Consider the following 20,005-nt stretch of genomic DNA (forward strand, 5'->3'; position numbering starts at 1 on the left):
GTTGATCCTAAGTCTGTGTCACTGTGAGCTCTCACTACAGCAGATATGAAACAGTGACATCATCTCTGTTTGTTCCCGTTAGGAGTCAGAGATTTCAGCCTGCCGTGCTCATCCTCATAAAACTCAGAATCACAAATCTACCGCAGGGATTTATCAGATATTTTCACCTCTGACCTTGGTCACAGAAGTCAAAGTTGGCACGTCAGCAGCTTGAATACCAAACTTCTCTAGGAGTGAGAGAAGCAAATGCAGCATCTGTGCTGCATCCTCCTCATCACAGGATCTCCATTTCTTACATTCCCTGTGAAGTCGAAGGAGGAATTTTCAACAGCAGCTTAAACCTTGGCTCGCCCGTCCTTCAATCTCGTAGATCAAACGCACTTACCAGCAATCCTGAGGAGGCTCACTCGGTACACTTCTCTCAGACATCTGTCAACGCTTCTAGGTGCTCCGCCGCCCCCCTCTCTCTCTCTCTTCCTCTTCTTCTTCTCCCAATGTGAGCATGTTTGAGCATGAAAAGTCCCCCAGAGAGAGGTGAATGGAGAAAAGAGACAGAGGAGACATTGATCTGGTTGTGCAACACGGCGCTATATGTCGTAGGTCAATGAAATTCCATCAGCTTCTTTCCCCCTCTGGTCAATATCCATCTGAAGAGTCTCTACAGGCACAGACTTCCCTGAGCTCTCAGACACTCATGTTCATCCTCAGCGCTCAGTTAGAGGACAGAATCACAGAGACGCTGACTTTAATGGAGACTCCAAACAAACCAATGAGTCTGAATACAGTGGATTTTTTTTGTTGGGGGTATTTTATACACTAAAGGCTAATAGGAATAAAACCATGTGGTCATTTCTATAAGTAAAAGAATAAAGAAATGTAGGGCTGCCTGTTGCCAAAGTGGGGCCCGATGCAAAATTTGGCATGGATGTCAGGGCCTCACATGGCCGAACTGATGATGGAAAAAGCAAATCAACACGGTTTGATTTGGCTCGACATGGCCAAAAGTCACAGTGGCAAAGCCCCAATATTCTCACATATTAGTGAAATGGGGATCAGCTGAGTGCAGTGAATGTGTCTCAGTGTTTGTACTAGACATACCTGTGTCTGGAAGGTCCAGTCATTGGTTAATCAGTATTCCTGGCTACCATTACACCATGAAGGCAAAAGAACACTCCAAGCAACTCAGAGATATGGTGATTGAAAAGTCTGAGTCAGGGGATTGAGACAAAAACAGAGTTCAGTTAAATCCATCATGAAGAAATGAAGGAACATGTCACATGTGTAAATCTGCCTAGATCAGACCGTCCTCACACTGAGTGAGCGTGCAAGAAGGAGACTAGTGAGAGAGGACAGCAAGACACCTATGATTACTCTGAAGGAGGTCCAAGCTTCAGCAGCTGAGATGGAGAGACTCTGCAGACAACAACTGTTGGCCGGGTTCTTCACCAGTCAGAGCTTTATGGGAGAGTGGCAAAGAGAAAGACACTGTTGAAGAAAACTCAGATTCAATCTGGACTAGAGTTCAGCAAGAGGACTGTGGGAGACTCCATGGTCAAGAGGAAGAAAGTTCTTTGGTCTGATGAGACCAGGATGGAGCTTTAAGACCATCAGACAAGACACCAAACACTGACATCACCACGAACACACCATCCCCACTGTGGAGCATGCTGGTGGCAGCATCATGCTGTGGGAATGCTTCTCAGCAGCATCGTGCTGTGGGGATGCTTCTCAGCAGCATCATGCTGTGGGGATGCTCCTCAGCAGCATCGTGCTGTGGGGATGCTTCTCAGCAGCATCGTGCTGTGGGGATGCTTCTCAGCAGCATCGTGCTGTGGGGATGCTTCTCAGCAACAAAATGTGTGTCTGCAAACATTCAGATCAGATATCTGTTTATGCCTTGGCTGTATTGTGACGATGCATGTAAAAAATATGGACTTAATTTCATATTTAGCTGGAAATGAACCTTTCTTCTTGTGATTTTAAGTGTTTTTGCACCAGAAGAAGACCAGTTAACATGAGTGAAAGCATCGATACAACAATGAAGAAACTCCCCATACAGAGGGTCATTATAATCCCTACAGATGCATTCTGAAAATCTGTTTTTAGTTTGCAAAATCTTTATCTGCACAGAACACTCTGTGCGTAACTATTGTCAGATGTGCATTATTAGGCATGAAGATGTTTCCAAGTTAATTTCCAGTCAGCAGGATCACCTCGACTCCCCAGTCTCCATTTTGAAGGTGGTTCTCATAGTTCAACTTGGGAGTCAATGAGGCTATTTTGCATATTACCTTGGCAACTGCCTTTTTTATCATTAGGGCCAGTGTTGAGAATTTCCTTGATAGTAGTTTCATTCTAACCCAGACATTTGGTATGGAAATGTGACTCCTCCCTTGCTTTGACAAAATGAGGCTCTCAGCAGAAAGGATTTTGTTTCTAACTCAAAAACAAGACCCAGATTAACATATCAAGGAGCAGGAAAAAAAACACAAAAACATTCAAAGATATCTTCCCAGAGGACGCCTGACAATAGATGTCTGCTTTTATTGGAGAGGGAGTTTAGAAGCGTGAATTTAAATGGTAATACGATGTATTACTTTGATATTTCTTTCATTTTTTATGCTTTTGTTCTCAGTTTCAGGTGACAGAAATTGGCAGAAACTGTAATTGTTTGTCTCCACTATTTCCATATATAGAGAAAAAAACAGCAGACAAACAAAACCTCATTTTGTGAGCGGCAGATTGGAGCGCCATGCCATGTGGCAGCATGTAAAGATGTTTACCCTCCTGTCTCTGCAGGTTGGAGAAAAACAGAAAACTCACCACCATGTCGTATTTACATTTCTTCTTTCCGAAGGGGTCAGCGTGGCTTTTCTGGTGCTTTTATTTATATATTTGTTCTGAAAAGCAGACGACGAGGAGTGGAGCTTTGGTGCTGCTTGTGTGTGATAGCGGCGTGCGGAGGCTCTGGGGGGGTTGCATTAGCCGCTGTCTGGCGTCTGAAGGGAAGTGGGAGAGCGGCTTAATGTCTGTCTACTTCTATTTCCCTCTTAATTTCACACACTGTTGAGTCAGCCTATTGACTGACTGCTTATGGTGATGCTGGCGCTCCACCAACGCAGCAGAGGAGGCAGTGCATATAACTCCCCCTCACTGCTCCATTTCACCATGTATAGGACCTCCACTTATTTAATAAGCCGGCGCTGGGCTCCATTCTCAGCCGTCCATGCGTGAGTGTAACCTGCCTCCTACATGGGAGTGTGCGTGTATGATGCACTTATCGGGTTGTAGCTGCCGGCACCCCCGTAAGACCGTGTGCATGCTACATCTTTGTGTAAGAGCGATCCTACATGCACTCTGAAGCTCTTTGCACCTTTGTGTCCCATGTGTGCTCAGCCTTCAAATCAATACTGCTTCTCTCTCTTTCCTCCTGAAGTCCCCAAACTTTTTAGATTTCTCACAGAAAGTCACCAGTGGAGAGACATGGCAGACCACAGAGGGTAAAAGAAACTTTATTCTGACCCCCTGAAAAGTCCTGTAAACTAAAGATGATAAGCTCCAAGGACTCTGGTCTAAGCCAGTCCTCATAGTTGGATTATGGGCTCAGAAAGGCAGTGGTACATTATTATTCAAAGGGAAATTCCTCCCCAAACTGGGTCTCTGAATTGTGACCACTCTGATTCTTTTAGCTTTGAATTTATCTGCTCCACTGTAAAATTCAACCCCAGCATACAACTGAGGCAATCTGAACCTCCAAAATGAGCCTCTGGGGCTCTGCGCACATGTGAGAAAGTCCTGAAAACTTCCTGAAACTTTCAGGATGAGCTGCACGTATAAATGCCAACAGAGTAAGCTTTTCCTCTCGGCTCAGTGTGAAGTCAGGGTCAATGAAATCAGCAGGATATTTACAGGAAAATTTACCATAAGCAAACAAGAAGGAGGGATGATGTCCAGATTCTGGGACTCTGCAACCTCAGAGACTAGCAAACAGCTGGTGTGATCTTCGTGCATAGAGGCCCTCCTATATGGAACTGGTGTAGAAATCAGCACAGATTTGGGTGTAGAAATCACAGTGTAGAGAGTAGTCAGTGATAAATGCAGTGGCTGAAAACAGTGTCCATAAAAATGTAGGGTTCAGCCGTCCTCACCGTAGAGTTTACGTTCATAATACAGCAAATAAAGGCCCCCGTAATTATAGTGTCAATTTCCAGGTCAGGGAAGCAAAGAAAATTAAAAATGTTTTTCAGCCTGAAACGTGGCATTAAAGTGAACCAGAAACATCGGACAACTGACCTGTGAACCAATTTTACCACTTTTGCACAATTTTGCTTTTTTTTTGTCATTTTTTGCCATTTTTTCCAATCACTTTTAACCCCCCCAGCAACTTTAACCCTTTTTGCCACTTTTCTGCCACTTGTGATCTATTTTTCCATTTTTATGCCAATTTTTTTTCCTACTTTTGTCATTGTTTGACCACTTTCTTGCCCAATTTTGCCCCTTTTCATCACTTTTAATCCATTTTTAAACTTTTTTTTTTTTTTTTTTACCAATTTTCACCCACGTCTGACTTTGTTTTGCCACTTTTTGCTAAATTTTGTTATTGTTTGGCCATTTTTCCCCCATGACTTTTAACCTCTTTTTACCACCTTTTAGCATCTTTAACCCTTTTTTGACACTAATCTGCCACTTGTGATCTATTTTGACAACTTATTGACATGTTCAACCCATTTATGCCAATTTTTGCCCATTTTGCCATGTTTTTCATCACTTATAACCCATTTTTGCCACCTTTTGTCTACTTTTGCCATTCCAATGATCCCCCAGTTGGCTGGGCCCCAGAGAGCTCTCCTCTTTATCTCTCCTTATAGGCCACCTTGACTGTAACATTATTTAAAAAGTCTATTTTGTATTGATTTTTTCTGGGCCAGAAACCAGCTAGCTTTTCCCACTGAGAACATCTTAGATAGGTATTGTGTCCGGCCTTTCTGCAGTTTCCAGATCTGTCAGAGAGTCCACATAGCTAATACTTTTGAATCTTTTCTCCTCCAATCTACAAACTAATCTCTTCTCCAATCACAGGACAGATCCTTCAGCTGTTCTCAGTGAGGTGATTGAGTAAAACACCACAGATGGTAAATCAGGTCCGTCTGCAGTGGAACCAGCGCCGAAAATTGGCCTTCTTCTTCGGGTCACAGGAACGAATCAGGTAACTTCTAATCTGGTCTCTGTCACAGTCTTCCTCAGCTCAAGGCCCTTATCAGCGGCAGCAGGGCCCGGGCCATTTTGCTTGTGTGGCGTAAATAACATTACATTGGTCATGAAGCAAGATAAGGGTTTTCATGAAATGTGAGCCACCTTAACGGCTTCTGACAGGAGGCTGATATTCTACAGAGCTCATTTGGTTTGAGGTGGAATGGCGGAAATAAGACGCCGGAATATGGACATGCATGTGAGATATGAGGGGACTGATGCAGAGGGTGTCAGAGATAATGCTGCATGTATGTGTGAACGCCTACATCAGTGTATTTATTAAAACACCTGGCATTATTACTGTTCTACTGGTTTAAACGGAGCTAAATGATGGACAGAAGATGAGTAAATAGACACAGAGCAGATCTCTGATCCCCCGTTTGTCCACCCCCTCTCTCCATAATCAAACCTGTGTAGCTACAGCCTCTGCAGTGGAAGCTTCTGGCAAAAGGCTTCTTAACCAGGAGAGAGAGAGCCACATCTCCCCCCGTGATTTGTTATTCAGTGAACCACATCCCTGGAGAAATGGATTTACTGGCGTGCCCTCTGTGGAGAAATGAAGGTCGTCTCCTACCTTGGAGATGCCATTTGCAGAGCAATGCAATTGTTAATGCGCAGCTTTGAGAGAAGCGGGCAGAAAACATTCATGCCCATTTGGAATTCCAGTGATGAAGAGAGATGAAAAGAGGGGTGGAGGGATTAGGAGGGCAGAGGCAAAGCTGCTGCTGTGGTTTCTTCTCTCTGCAGCTTCTTCCCAGCAGCTTCAACCTTCTGCTGTGTGGAGGAGAAATATCACGCCTGCTGTCAAACTGCACACATTCCTATGTGTTCACATAGCTTAAAGGGAATTTTCACCTTTCACCCTGAGAATGTGTGAGGTCTCGGTGTGAGGAGAGGCAAGACGTGTTTGGTTCAACACCGCTGGTGCTCCACCTTTTCTGAATGCACAGTACACCGCTGCCTGCACGTTAAACTGCTGAGAAATTACCATCTATTCACCTGGCTTTATGGAGCGACTTGATGCAGAATATCATCATGTTTAGTCTGGCAGCAGCATTCATATGAAGCAGATTTGTGAGAAACTTTCTTGAGTGTCCACAAGAGGCTCCATGAGCAGTGTTCTAGAGAGAAGACATAAGGTGTGAGTGTGTACCAGCTCTTGTTAGAATGTGTTTTAGTATAAATACGTCCATGTGCATTGATAGTATGGCTGCAAGATGTGCAAAGGGTGCAAGATGTTGACTAGACGTGATCAGAGTATCAAGTTTGCATATGAAGAGAGGCATTTTACCACAGAGTCTTCTTATGGTATTTGAATTATGGTAAAAAGATTAAAGCGGACATATTTTACCTCTTTAAGACAAGTTTATACCGGTCTTAGAGGTCCCCAAAACATGCCTGTGAAGTTTGTTGCTGTTTCAGTCCTGCTCAGAACGAGCTGTTTCTGTGTCTGTGGCTTTAAATGTTAATGAGCTGTCTGACTCCGCCCCTCTGAAGAAATGGATGTGACTTAATGGATGTGGCTCTCCTGATCCTCTTCTCACCTGGCAGCTGAGAGGAGGATCAAGAGAGGAGGGCGGAACTTTCCTCCAAGCAGGGAGGGCCGACCGAACCTGGGGGCGGGGCTAACTCCCAACATGACATAATGAGGGGAAAATCTGAGAACGGCTTGTTTCAGCACACATTTTCTGAAAGGTGGAGAAAAGGGGGTGGAGGGGCGCTGTTGCCTCATAGCAGGAAGGTTCCTGGTTCCTTTTTCAGGTCAGGGCATGTTCTCCCGTGCATTTATGGGTACTCCGGCTTCCTCCCACCACCAATGACATGCTCGTTAGGATAACTGGTGACTCTTAATTGTGTGTAGGTGTGAGTGTGAGCGTGCCTGTCTCTATATGTCAGCCCTGTGATTGAATGGTGACCAGTCCAGGGTGTACTCCACCTCTCGCCCAATGACAGCTAGGATAGGCTCCAGCCCCCCACGACCACCAACAGGATAGGAAATGGATGGATGGATGGATGGATTTACAGCATCTGATTAAAGATTAAAGTAGTAATTTGTACAGTAAGCAGATTAATTAGTGCAAATATGCACGAGAACCACTCATTTCATGGAAATATTTTCCTACTTACTGTTCTGTATCAACGGTGATGTCCAGATCTAGACTTTGCTGATGATGCTGTGATCCTTGCAGAGACTGTAGATGTCCTCCCTCTTAACTTGCTAAGAGGAGGCTGAAGCGTTGGGACTGCACGTCTCCTGGGCCAAAACAAAAATACTGGTATTTGGGGATTCCTTGGATGCTGCCATTGAATCTGTGTCTGTGGATGATGAGAGCATGGAAGTTGTGGAGCAGTTCACCTGCCCTGGCAGTGTTAAAATCCTGGATTTGCTGACTGTGAGGCTGAAATGACCACAGACTTGGACTCAACATGGGACGATTGGTAATACAGTATGGCATCCCCGGCATCTGAGCATGCAGATAAAAGTCAGGTCCAGTCATCAGGGGACGCCACATGGGAGGATACTTGGAGAGACAGGGCTTTGCCTGGAGGGTGGCCATCAGGAGGAGCAGTCGTTGATGTAGAGTCCCAAACCGGCATATGCTCCCATACCTGACCTGACTGAGGAAATACTACCAGAACTGAACCACAACACTGAATAAAATGAACATTAATGGCATTCAATCAACCACAAACTGAAGTTGCTACGCTCATCAAAAAGGAAAACATGGACCAAACTCATGAAGAGTGTAGCGGCTACGTAGACGGATTATCTGACTGATTGACGCGCTCACCGTGGTGCCGATCCTGAGCGTCTTGTGAACTAAGACAGTTCATTATCCTCTTTCTTTAACAGAGGATTTATTTGTAATCCAACAATGGTCTTCGATGCCCCTCACATGCAAGATTCCAATAAATCCATAAAATCCCATTAAAAGACTCACAATTTTCACTCACTGTTTCCCGGCGTGGCGGTCATAAAACTTTATGTGCTCCTCCGACTAGTAACACCTGACACCTCAATGAAGATTCCCAGCTAAAAGTGATCTACTTGCACCCAACGGTGACATCTTCTGGAGAGATCTGTGCATTACACCTTATGGCCTCTAAGTATGGCTCCTACAAAAAGGTTGTTTCCACCAAGCAGTCCGGCTCACTTCTGTTGTGTCCTTACTAGTGTATTTCTACAACTTATGCTACTAGTTACAACTGATTAAGAGACTCAAGACAGACGGAAACTTCAACGTGCCCCTGGCTGGTTTAATCACATTGTTGTGTGGTACCACAATAAACACAGGGTAATATACAGGCTGTCGCCAACAGGTGACAGCACTATCTCATGAACAGGAGGCAGTGATCCCCAATATATAACAAGTTCGGTGCAGTACATTTTTTTTGCATTTCCATAGAGCAAAAGTTGGAAAGGGTCCCAAAAACCTGACCCGTACCGTCCCACTTTTGGGCACCCTTCTGTAGGGGTACTAATCTTACCTATCCATACCAAAAATGTGGAGCTCCACACGACAATAGGGGTTTGCACTGATGTCACTTATTGTTTTTGATTGCATTTTTATGTTGAAGTTTTTACAGGTGTTTAGACATTTTGTAGCAGAGTGGTTCTACATGTAAGTCAGTACATCATTAGGTGGTTTCAGAGAGTTACAAGGTTCTGTAAAAGAACTGAGAAAACAATACAGCAATGTACTGATTTTAGAAAATGTACTTTGTACTTTTGAATACTTAAGTATTTTTAAAAGTAAGTACTTCAGTACTTTAACTTGAGTATAAATTTCACCGAGCAACTTTTACTTGTACTTGAGTAAGATTAGACCATGAGTATCAATACTTTGACTCAGAAACTGGAGTTGAATACTTTGTCCACCACTGCTGCCCGCCAAGTGAGGGTTTGGGTGTCTGTGGAAACGCAAACTATTTTGGGGTTCAGCGTACCAAACCATACCAAACCGTGCTGAATCAAACTGAACCCCCGATGGAAACACGGCTAAAGAGGCTAAGTTATGCCTCTTTAGACATTTTACTAGCTTTCTGCAGCTAACGCTAATGTTGTCAGTATTCATAATGAGCCATTTCTATGTGCAGAATTTAAATCGAGTGTCTTTCTCTAATAACCTAAATGTGATCATTTTTACAGAGGCTCTGTAGTCACATTAGTAAACCACTTTAAACTGCATGGAAACAAAATTCAGTTTTCCTTTAGGCTCATGCTTAGCAAGGCAATCTCCTCATTCCATTTGCTGATTATAGTTTTTGTTGATTTATTTTTGTGGACAGAGCTAGCTGCCTGCCTCTTCATGATAAGCTAAATACCTGCGAGCTTTCGCCCCACAGTCAGCCTGTTTTTTTAAAATCTGACTGGCCTGCCTATGGAACACTCCGGTGGGAATAAAACAGGTGAACAATTCCTCTGAATAAAGTTTCTCCCCTCACACACAAACAGACGTAAGAATCGGAGCTCACTCATGTCTCAGTTTGATGTAATAATTTCGTCGCCTTGCTCAGAGCCGTTTCCAATATGTAGGACAGGGGTTTGCAAGAAAAACTTCACTCTGCAGTCAGCTCCAAATACTTTTTCCTTTGCTTGTCATGTGCAGATGAAGCTGTTGTAAGGCTGTCAGTGTTTTTTTATGTGATTGCTGCACAGTTGCTTTTCCCTCATTCCCATGAGACACAGTTTGGAAACTCAAAGTATTGATCCAGGAGGGATGGGAGAAACTTAAGTTTGCTTTGTCTGCATAAATTAGGAGCCATTTTTAGACATGTCAAAGAAACAGACACATCAATTTAATTTCTTCACTCTTGCATTTTGCTAAAAGAAGGACTCAAAATAGCCTTCACTCTAATGGTTCTGTTTACAGACCTGCTATGTAAACCTATTTAGTATCTCTCTGCTGTGGTCCATATGCTTGACTTTTTCCTCTCATACTTTCTCCTGAAGTTTTTCCCTCTGGGGAGCCGAGGCTGGGAGCTACGTCCTGATCGATCTCATTGTTTTCTGTCTTCATGCTGTAACTCCCTGTGGTACAGGAAAGTTGTATTCTTTCTCTACTGTACGTGACTAAAGTAGCTTTGTGACATACATTAATCAGACTGGATAGCTGGTAAACTTTTGACCCAGAAACAACAAGGGCTCCAGAGTATATTCACCGGAAACTGCTTGTCTTTTATGAGTGCTGCATCATGTTAAGGACTCTCTATTTTAGTTTGAAGGATGTTAAAAGAACACTTGAGAACTGTTTTAGCTTAAACTCATAAATGACAGGATTATTATCAATATGCAGCTGTATGGAGCTATTTTTGCTGCAGAATTATTGCAGACGCATGCACAGATCTGTACACAAATCTGCAAATGCAGGCAAAGATTTGCAAATATGTAAAAAGATTCAATTAGGTCTAAATTGCTGCCCACTTCAGCATTGGATACATGTGATGCATATGCTATGAGGCAGGCAGCCTTGCCTGTGAGCCTGCACTGAGGGCAACAAAACCCAGGGCGTTTAGACTTACCAAACTGAGCGTGCATTTGCAGATTTTGTCCAGCAGAAATGTTGCAAAAGTCACATGTGCATTGACAGCCAATTGAGAGGCAAATTCAGTTCTGAGTGATGTCTTGTATTTTGAGTATTTTGACGACATAATGCAAAAAGAGTAAGTTTTCCTAACTAAAATATACTATGTTCACAACGTACAAATTGGTCAACACATTTGCAGATTTGTGCATCCATTTGAGGATCTTCGCACACATTTGCAAATCTTTGAAGATCTGAACATGCATTTGTAGATTTGTATACAGATCTGCGTATGCTTTCGCAATAGTTCTGCAACAATAATAGCTCCATACAGCTGCAGCCAGTAAGCCGTTAGCTTTTTATGGTGAGAAAATGGCTCAAAAAAGGACCAAACTTGTTTCATAACCTGTTTGCAACCATTTTCCAACTGCTAATCGGTAAACTGTTAGACTCCTTTTATTTCTGGCATTTCAGCACCTTAACTATGGTTGGATTGCATTCAAATAGCACAATATGTTTGTCCATAGTTGGATCCAAGCACCACTGGTGCATCCATAAAGGCAAACAAGGCAATTGTAGAGAATGTCAAGTATGCATGAGATTGCAATTCTGCCCACTCAGTAGGGCTGAGTGATTGTTTTACAGCTGTAATGGAGATGTGCACATAAGCACAACAGTGAAATCACAGTACGTGCAATGCCAGTCACATGACCAGAAGCATGTTATGCTGCTTCTGTGTTGTCAGACGTAAACCAAAACTGTGACCTTTGGTTTGAGAGGTCAACAAGAGGAGCATCATGCAGAGACAGCACATCTTTTAACAGGTGTGAGATAAAGGTGTGAGTACCCACACCTCTTCCAGACTCTTCTTTTAACATCGAAATTTATGTCCTCTGGCCAGTCCCTCGAGGTCCATGCATATGTAGAGTAGCTGATTCACTTCTGAGCTTAGGTGTTTTACCTCTGATTGTCATTTGGACATTGCATCTGATGAATTGGTCTTGCTCCTTAATGGTCGAGCCGAGCTGCTTGAGAGCAGATAATTCTCCTCTAATCATGCTGGCAACCTCTTCAATAAAGGAATTGATTGTTTGGTAAATTTCCACCTTTGTAGCTTGAAAGTCCACCCATAGCAATTTAATAGCTTGCAGTATAATAGCATCAGTTGACCCACAACCAGCTGCAGGCGAGGCCGAGGCGGCAGGGTCTGTTCGACTCAGTGCACTGTTCATGGTGGATTGCATCCTCAGACTTTTACCTTCATCCTGTCTGAGCACTCGCACATGAATTCCAGGTGGTTTGTTGTCTTAAAGTTTGCAGGTTGTTTAGTTCAAGCATCTAAAAACATTAATTCAGAAATGTAGGGGGAACAGCAACATGCTGCGCCATGGCTCAGTCAAAACTGAGTCTTCTAATTTCTGTGACTAAATTGTGTCTAGTAGGACAAATTTAACATAGTGTCCTCCACAGTGCACTGTAAGAGGACAAAATTTGACCAGGTGCCTTTTAAGCAGGCAAAATATGGTAAAGTGTCCTCCAGTGAACCTCTCCAATGAACAATAAGTAGCCTCTAGGGTGTGAGTGTGGAGTAAATGCTATAAAAGCACTAAAAGCTCCTCTGTATGAAGTTTATTCTCACCGACATCCTCCCTTACTTATCTTTGTAATAAATCAGGTATAATCATAATAAAAAAGTTTATTATTAATCAGTGTTTCTTACTATTTCCCTCTAAATCTACGCCATTATAATAGTTTTGCCCCTCAAACACCCTTTATGATTCAGTGGAATCTTTGAGACTTCCTTCTGTATTTCAAATGTTTCACTATCAGCAGTCAGAGATCTGTGCAGCCCCCTTGCGTACATCAGCTTCACCTGCAGCATCAAACGCCTGCAGACACACTGTAGATCTGTGCACAAATGTAGGAAGAAGAACGGCTGAACCCAAAGATTTTGAACCATAACAAGGAATGGGAAGCAAAGAAAATGTAGTCGCTTGCAACTTAATGGAAGTTTTCTGCACTCTGTACCAACAAGAGTTCTGATTGGCCACAGAGGTGAGCAGGACCAAACAGCATGCTGCTGCATGGATGCATCAATAATGCCATGCAGGCAAAGGTTTAGGCAATTTCTGTATTTTTGTGACGACGGCGACATCAGAAAATGGCCAGTTTGCAGGAAGAAAACCTTCATATTTCGTTAATCATACCAAAGTGGAGGCAGGTTCATCAGAGCTGATCAGACTGAACCTCAAATATGAGTAAAATGTGAATTTACATGTCAGGACTTTCTCTGGAAAAGGTGAGTTGAGGACTGGCCACTATTCTGGACTGAAAATCATTTTTGGTCATTTTTATTTAATGGCTCCAGGCTATGATTTATTTTAGGGTTCTAAAGTGGAGTTCAGGGACTGTCAGATATATCATTTTAGATATATAAATATTTTTAAAATTATTCTCAGCTGGAGTTCTATGGTAGACATCTTTTAGTTTGGAGGTTTTTATGGGAAAAAGAGTTTATTGGCATGAAAACTACAAAGTTTGTAACTGCACATTTCTCCATTGTAAACTACATTAACACCTCATACCTACATGGCTGTGGCTCTGAGCTTCAAACAGGATTTGTGTCCCTACTTGGCACAGAAAAAATGGCAACCTTCACCACAAGGCTGATCATAGACATGTTTTTAATGGAAGCTGATGTATTCATGATATTATGAGAGCTATAGCTTGTAGAACAGGCAGGTAGCATGGCACAGAAAAAGACTTTTTGAATGCTCTGGTTTCCTTTTGTCGACCTTGGTTTGCCACTTCAGCCAGTGGAACAAAAAATGTCATTGCATAGGTTAATATCCTGCAGACCGCTCTAGGAAGGGCACCTCTCTGATTCAGAGAAAGAGCTGGAATAAAAAAAAAAAAAAACCTGCTCCTCTCTAAATTAGCTCTTGTGCTCAGTGACCTGATAATATAATCAGACAGGTCACTCTGGCTTTTGTCCATCTTCAGCTCTGAGAGTTTAAATTGTACTGCATGATGCTTTGTTAAACAAAATAGCTGTAACACTGCGACCTTCTCCAATTTAGAGGCACTAGACCTGAAATTCTAAACCTGCTTCAATCTCCTCCAGCTCTCCCTCGTGGTGATGGGTCTCCGTCAGGCTCAAACATCAGGTCTCTGTTATTTTACTCAATTTTTCTTTGCTGAACTGCTCAAGCTCTGGTAAGTTGCACGAGGATCAGACTTGAACAGCCCTTTTTAAGTCACGCCTCTCTTGGATTGAGGTCTGGGCTTTGACTCAGCTACTCCAGAACATTCCCCTTGTTGTCTTTAAACCGCTTCTGTGTATTCTTATCTGTCTGGAAAATAAATCTTTTCCCAACCATAGTTCTCTCTCAGACTGAATTTTCCTACATTTTGCTGCCATGAGCCTTCCAGGGCCAGCTGCTGAGAAGCATCCCCACAGCATGATGCTGCCACCAGCGTGCTCCACAGTGGGGATGGTGTGTTTGTGGTGATGTCAGTGTTTGGCGTCTTGTCTGATGGTCAAAAAGCTCCATTCTGGTCTCATCAGACCAAAGAACTTTCTTCCTCTTGACCATGGAGTCTCCCACAGTCCTTTTGGTGAACTCTAGTCCAGATTGAATCTGAGTTTTCTTCAACAGTTCTCTTTGCCACTCTCCCATAAAGCTTTTAGATTTTCAGATCAGACCTTTAGGGGTGCTTAACTGATGTATTAAAGAGGTAGTGAACACTTTAACATGTTTTTCAGCTGAACACTGAGGTTTCTGACTGAACTATGACAAAACACATCAATGCTGGTGTTATTTCTGTCATTTGCAACAAACTGATAAAAATGTGATTTTTTTTTTTTGGCTTTTAATTAGCTCAAACAGACATCTGATCTGAAAAACATTTTCTGAAAAGGCGTGGCTCATATGACGTAGAATCCTACCATTGGTTTATAAAAGGTACTTCCTCTAACCAACTTTGCCATTCAGAGACCACTCCTCCACCTCTAAAGATCGCTCTGAGGCAGCAGTGCTAGCAAGGAGACATCACTGTCACTCCCGCCTCATCTGAAAACCCCATTCTTTTCCCCTCCCTCCACACCTTTGTCTCTCTGTGTGCATGTTTTTTATATCATTCACCATATTTTACTCCTATCTCCTTTTGTTAAATACTTCACTTACTGCTTCTAATTGTTGTCTTTACTCATTGTCATTAGGCTGCATGTCTATGTCTTCATTACTGCTAGCTTTCATGCATCTGTGTGGTTGTCCATCTACGTCTGCTGTAACTGTCAGCCTTCATGTTTTACGTGGTATCATGAGTACCATTCATTCATCAGGGATAAGAACTGCCAATAAGCCCTGGCTAGAAGTCTTGTACACGTTGCATTGTTTGCACTGTTATTAAATGCATCAGTGTCTTTATTGTCCCTGACAAATTCCTGATAAATAATTTTCCTCTTATTATGCATTGCGGTTGCTCTGCACTGAGTGACAAATGAAGAAGGTGCTGTATCACATGTTAATGTGATGAAAAGCCTACACTTAAAACCACAGGCATGTGTAAGCCCATTTGCTACTCAGACATTTATCCATATGTACCACTTTGCTCTAATGTTTAATAAACTGGCCTTAAATTGATCTTATTTCAGTTTTCCCAGTTATTTCAGTTATTTTCCATTATTACTACATGCAATTCTATTATTACTGCATACAAATCTATTATTACTACATGCAAATCCATTATTACTACATGCAAATCCATTATTACTACATGCAAATCCATTAGAGCTACATGCAAATCCATTATTACTACATGCAAATCCATTATTACTACATGCAAATCTATTATTACTACATGCAAATCCATTATTACTACATGCAAATCTATTATTACTACATGCAAATCCATTATTACTACATGCAAATCTATTATTACTACATGCAAATCCATTATTACTACATGCAAATCTATTATTACAACATGAAAATCCATTATTACTACATGCAAATCCATTATTACTACATGCAAATCCTTTATTACTGCATACAAATCCATTATTACAACATGAAAATCCATTATTACTACATGCAAATCTATTATTACTGCATACAAATCCATTATTACAACATGAAAATCCATTATTACTACATGCAAATCTATTATTACTGCATACAAATCTATTATTACTACATAAAACTCCATTATTCCTACATGCAAATCCATTAGAACTACATGAAAATCCATTATTATTACATGCAAATCCATTATTACTACATGCAAATCCATTATTCCTACATGCAAATCCATTAGAACTACATGAAAATCCATTATTATTACATGCAAATCCATTATTACTACATGCAAATCCATTATTACTACATGCAAATCTATTATTACTACATGCAAATCCATTATTACTACATGCAAATCTATTATTACTGCATACAAATCCATTATTACAACATGAAAATCCATTATTACTACATGCAAATCTATTATTACTGCATACAAATCTATTATTACTACATAAAACTCCATTATTCCTACATGCAAATCCATTAGAACTACATGAAAATCTATTATTACTGCATACAAATCTATTATTACTACATAAAACTCCATTATTACTACATGCAAATCCATTAGAACTACATGAAAATCCATTAAAACTACATGAAAATCCATTAGAACCACATGCAAATCCATTATTACTACATGAAAATCCATTATTACTACATGCAAATCCATTAGAACTACATGAAAATCCATTATTTAGTATTGTTTAGATAATAAAGTCATTTTTTCAATTTAGTTTGGGTTTTTTAATGTAATTCAATTAAACTTTACACTGCTCAACATTTACAATTTATTTTTTTATTCTTAGGCCAATCTGTAAGACTTTTTAAACCCTGAAAATCTGAGTTTATTTTCTCTTAAATATTTGACTACATTTAAAAAAAAAAAAAAAAAATTGAATTTGTTTTTTCCCCCCCAAAATTCTAACCTTTTTGTCTAAAAATTAACAGATTCTCTTCATTATTGTTAATCTTTTAACATGACTCTAATTCACCACCATATTTATATTTATTACTGTGATAAATATATATATATATATATATATGTCCAATTTTTTAACAGCAGATCAGATAGGGTCCTCCACCCCCTGAGATCTTTGGCACCCCCTTGGGAAGCCCGGACTCTAGGTTGGGAAATACTTTAATAAGGACAACATAAGAACGTAGACTCAATGAGAGAGAAAAATCAAGGATCACATCCTATCACAGAATAAATGTTATTCCAGGTCAAGAATTTAGATAATGTCTTATGTTGCACATGAGACTCTGTAGACCCTCAGACATGGACACCTCTGATCTAAACCAGACCACATCTTTTCTCTAGTTTCACCTCACATCTAAAAATCTGACTAGATAAACTCAGAGGACGTATGTGTGTTTACTGGCACCACCAAGTGGTGAGTATAGATAAGGTCATGTTTACTGAAGGAGGGGAGTCAGTAAACATCGTTATGTGCAGCTGTTTCTCTGTGAACCACAGGACTGACATGGGGGGGGGGGCTAAAAAGAGTCAAATCAAAGTGGTCCACTGCTATTCTAAAGTTTCTACATTCTAATATGAGATGGAGTTTGAACCCAATCAAGACAAGAAGTCTCTAGTGTGCATGGTTTTATTTCCTCTGCAACTTCCTCTATAAGCGATGACAGACCAAAAACAGCAAAAACAACAGAGCATGAAACAGGAAGAGCATGCATTTGATCACGGTGTTAACCTTCACCACAGCTTGTATAAGAAAACCACCGCTCACCATATCTAAATACAACTTCTTCTGGTGCCTGCAGCTGTGTGGAAGATTTTCATTGAGATATATAAAAAAAAAATCAGTAAAGTTTTCTGCTACAGGAAGAAAAGATGTAACTCAGTCTGATGGAAGTAAAGGTGGAACAGAAGATTAATTCACCTTTTACTTGGCAGATTTTGTAATATTCTGTTTTCTAATATTGCCTTTAAACACACAAAGTCGCAGACCACTTTATTAGGTACACCTGTTCAACTCCTCAGCTACACAAATATTTAATCATCCAATCACATTGCAGAAACTAGTACATTTACACATGTAGACATGGTCCAGACAATATGCTAAAGTTCAGACTGAGCATCAGAATGGGGAAGAAAGGTGATTTTAGTGACTTTGAATGTGCTGTGGTCGTTGGTGCCAGACAGGCTGGTCTGAATGTTTCATAACCTTCACACACATTCAACTCCAGGGTTTAGAGGGCATGGTCGGGAAAAGAGCAAATATCCACTGAGCAGCAGCTCTGTGCGGCTAAATGCCTTAACAGCAGAGGTCAGAGCCAAATGATCAGACTAGTAAGACAGCAAAAACTCAAATAACCAGTTGTTATAACTCACATATGCAGACAAACATCTCTGAATTCACATCTTAACCATGAGGTTTCTGCAGCAGGTGCCACTCCTGTCAGGTTAGCGCAGGAAACTGAGGCTACAATTCATTCCAGCAAGAATTGGTGTTAACAATATGCAAGCCTGCCAGACCACCAACAACCATTACATGATCAGAGTCTCTTAAATCACCTTTCTTCCCCATTCTGATGCTCAGTCTGAACTTTAGCATGTTGTCTTGACCATGTCTACATGTATAAATATACTGGTTTGGAGCAGTTGAATAGGTACATTTATTTAAGTGATCAGTGAGTGTGTATTCGTACTACTATATTTGGCGGCGTGTCTGTCTGTGTTGACTTGCACGTCACACCGTTGCTCCAGCTATTCTTGATTCCTCTCAGAAGACCTCTTGGGTGAACTGGTTAAAAACAGACAGCATTAAAAAATCATAAATATGTACAGATTTTCTATAAAATCCTAAAATATTGCACAAAGTCATAATTTACCTCTGAAGTTGGAGCTGGGAATGACGTCACACCTGAAGTTAATGCATTCCATTTGCTACGAGCTCGTAAGAGAAAGTGACAGACTTCCTGGAAACACTCCCACAGGAAAACGTGTTTGGATGAGATATTGACCTGCTCTGTGATCCACAATCAGAGTCAGCTCTCTCTAAAGCTCTTCTCCATGCTCATATTAAACTAGATTACACAGGAGATGTGTCACACGCCGGTGTTAAAATCATTCACTGAGAAATTAGTAGTCGCTGGTGCTGCCTAAACATGTGAATATCAATCAGTCAATAAAAGTTATAGCACCTTTCAAACAAATTCAGTTGCAGTTCAAAGTGCTTTACAGGATTGTACAAAAGTGACTGACAAAAAGGTAAAACGGTAAAAAGATTTAGAGACTGATGCACACAAAAGTAATTCACTAAAATAATTAAAAAGATGGAGGTTGAAAAAGAGACAGATAAAAGACAAAGCAGTAAAGGGAAGAATTTATGAAATAAGAAATGTTAAAATTAGCCTAAAAATAAAAATAACAATAAAACAATGATAAAAGATTTAACATTACAAATAATTTAAAGTCTATAAAACTGGACCTAAACATAGATGATCATAACTAGAGTTAAATAAAACCTCAAAACCCTAAATTAAGATTTAAAATGGTTTAAGATAAGAAATGGAACAAAATAGAACATAAAATTATAAAGTAATACATAAAAGCCAGTGAGAATAAATGAGTTTTCAGGTTGCATTTAAAAATCTGGATATTCTCAGCTCCTCACAGATCTTCTGGCAGGCTGTTCCACCGTCTTAGAGCGTAAAGGCTGAATGAAGATTCTCCAGACTTTTTTAGTTCTACTCTGTGGAACAGCCAAAAGAGAAAAGAAGAATATGGGACTGTCTATGTGCAGCCAGAGCATCACACCGCAGGAGGGACACAAAAAAGCTTCACAAAAAAGTGCATGCACTAAAACTTTGGAAATAAATCAAAAGGCACAGCTTTAATGCTCCCCTTTATTGTGTTGTTGGCCAATCTGGTGCATGGAGATGCTGAGCCATTATGCAGTTAATTGGAGAAAAGCACCTCTTTGCATACAAATCAGCCTTATTGCATTAAGCAAGTAAAGATGAGGATGGTAACAGCACAGGGTTAATAGAGTAAAGATTAGTCTACTGTCTGTGAGAGCTGATGGAAGTCTGCTGCAGTTTTTTTGATGCATGAACTTTCCAGAGATCGGAAACAATTTTAAAATAAATGATGTGTAAATAAGGTTGGTAAATATTGCTTTG

At 40.8% G+C, this 20,005-nt stretch overlaps 1 protein-coding gene across 2 annotated transcripts in view; it reads left to right on the plus strand.

Moving 5' to 3' along the window:
- The window catches only part of LOC121516594 (cytokine-dependent hematopoietic cell linker), a 133,288-nt gene that overhangs the window by 61,000 nt on the left and 52,283 nt on the right, over window positions 1-20,005 (plus strand). For both annotated transcript variants that reach the window (XM_041797955.1, XM_041797956.1), the window contains exon 3: window positions 5,080-5,206. The gene's annotated coding sequence lies outside the window, so the exon portion shown is untranslated. The remainder of the gene's footprint in view (window positions 1-5,079; window positions 5,207-20,005) is intronic.

Source organism: Cheilinus undulatus, linkage group 10 (genome assembly GCF_018320785.1).
Source record: "Cheilinus undulatus linkage group 10, ASM1832078v1, whole genome shotgun sequence".
Classification (NCBI taxonomy): domain Eukaryota; kingdom Metazoa; phylum Chordata; class Actinopteri; order Labriformes; family Labridae; genus Cheilinus; species Cheilinus undulatus.